The sequence below is a fragment of the Panthera tigris genome, chromosome D1, assembly GCF_018350195.1.
Source record: "Panthera tigris isolate Pti1 chromosome D1, P.tigris_Pti1_mat1.1, whole genome shotgun sequence".
NCBI lineage: Eukaryota > Metazoa > Chordata > Mammalia > Carnivora > Felidae > Panthera > Panthera tigris.
In genome coordinates, this window is record NC_056669.1 from 76,882,799 (window position 1) to 76,884,400 (window position 1,602).

General features: G+C 47.7%; 1 pseudogene; it reads right to left on the reverse strand.

The window, feature by feature from the left end:
• Window positions 1–372: 372 nt before the first annotated feature.
• Window positions 373–1,007, reverse strand: LOC102954441 (annotated as a pseudogene).
• Window positions 1,008–1,602: the final 595 nt, after the last annotated feature.

A 1,602-nucleotide genomic window follows, 5' to 3' on the forward strand; every position in this document is an offset into this window, starting at 1 on the left:
GTGGTGAAGACCAGGGGCAAAGGGAGGTGAACCCGCAGTGCAAGCAGGAGTCATCTCCACAACATTCCATTTATACACAGAACTAAACTGACAAGCACAGAGTCACTATTGCAGTTAGAAGTTGGCAGCACGGGAAAAGGGAGGAACAGGTGGGGAATGGGGTATCGTTAAAAAAAATACAGCCCCCCTCCCAAACTGGGGTGCCTGGGGGGAACTTGGTCTGCTTCAACCCAAGAGGAATCAGAACTGTTTGGGAAGGCCAGAACTGTCAGGGATGGAGGAAGGAGGAAGGTCCACGGGGTGAGGGGACTGTTTGGCAACCGGGGTGAAGGGATTGCCCTCCCCCTGTTGGGATCCCCCCAGTCCCCCCGGTCTGGCAGGAAGGGGGCAGCCTGCAACCCCCACGGGCAGGTCTGGGGCTGCCAGGTGCTCCAGGCAGGGGGCTGGAAGGGGCTCACAAAGGAGATGAGGCGCTGCCCCCCAGTTTCTCGGCCAGGGTGCACTGGTCCTTGACTTCCTCGTAGCAGTTTGCTTGTAATTCACCCTTGATCCCTGTCAGCTTCTTCTTGATGGCGTCCTTGGAGCTGGCATAAATCACTTTGCTCTTAAGGGGTGCACATTCAGGTGCCCGGAAGATAAACACCAGGTCCTCCTTCTTCTCTCCTTGGTCTGGTAGGGGGCATCACAGAGGGCATAGCGGCAGTCCTTGTCTGGCAGCAACTTGACAAAGGTGGCATAGGGGTCGTCTACGGTCTGGCCCACATCACTCACCAGGATCTCTTTGCCCTCCTCCAGGATGATGTTCTTCTTGTCCTTGCTCAGGCAGAAGAATACCGCCTTCTTGTGCTTCTTCACCTCCTCTGGTGTTGAGGAATTATGAACCTTCATGTCATCGAAGACTTTGATGACACGATCAGAGACTGCCACACCAGGGGCCATGTTTCCGGAAGTGAAAGGGAGATAGCAAGGACAGTCAGAAAAGACGAGAGCCGCTGCAGCTGCTGCTGGGATCCCACTGAACCGATATTGTGGTTTTAATTTGCACTTTCTTGTGAGTAATGGTATCAAACATTTTCTTCACATGCTTATGAGCCATTTGGATATCTTCTTTTTTAAGTGTCTATTCAAGTCTTCAGCTATGGGTGTAGGGATGATGTCTTTTTCTCACTGATCCATCAGAATTGTATATTTTTTAAGGATATGAGAGCTTTGTCATGTATTATGTAATATACATGTATTATGAATTATATTATGAATATTTCTCTCCCATCTATTTGCTCCCTCTTTTACTGGTGCTTTGTGATGAGTAGTTTTTAACTTTGATAAAGCCCAATTTATCATTTCTTTGTTGTTGTTGTTGTTGTTGCTGCTTAATGCTTAATATCTTCACCTACACTAAGGTCACAAAGACATCCTCCGAAGTTTTCCTGCAATGTTTCAAAACCACAGTCCAATGTTTTCCCTCAGCCCTCACATTCAGATCTATGATCTAGCTCATATTAACTTTTGTATACAGCGTGAGGTAGGTGTCAATGTTCACTTCTTTTTCCATTGGACATCTAGTAGTTTGAATGCCATTTATTAAAAACACCTTCCTTTCTT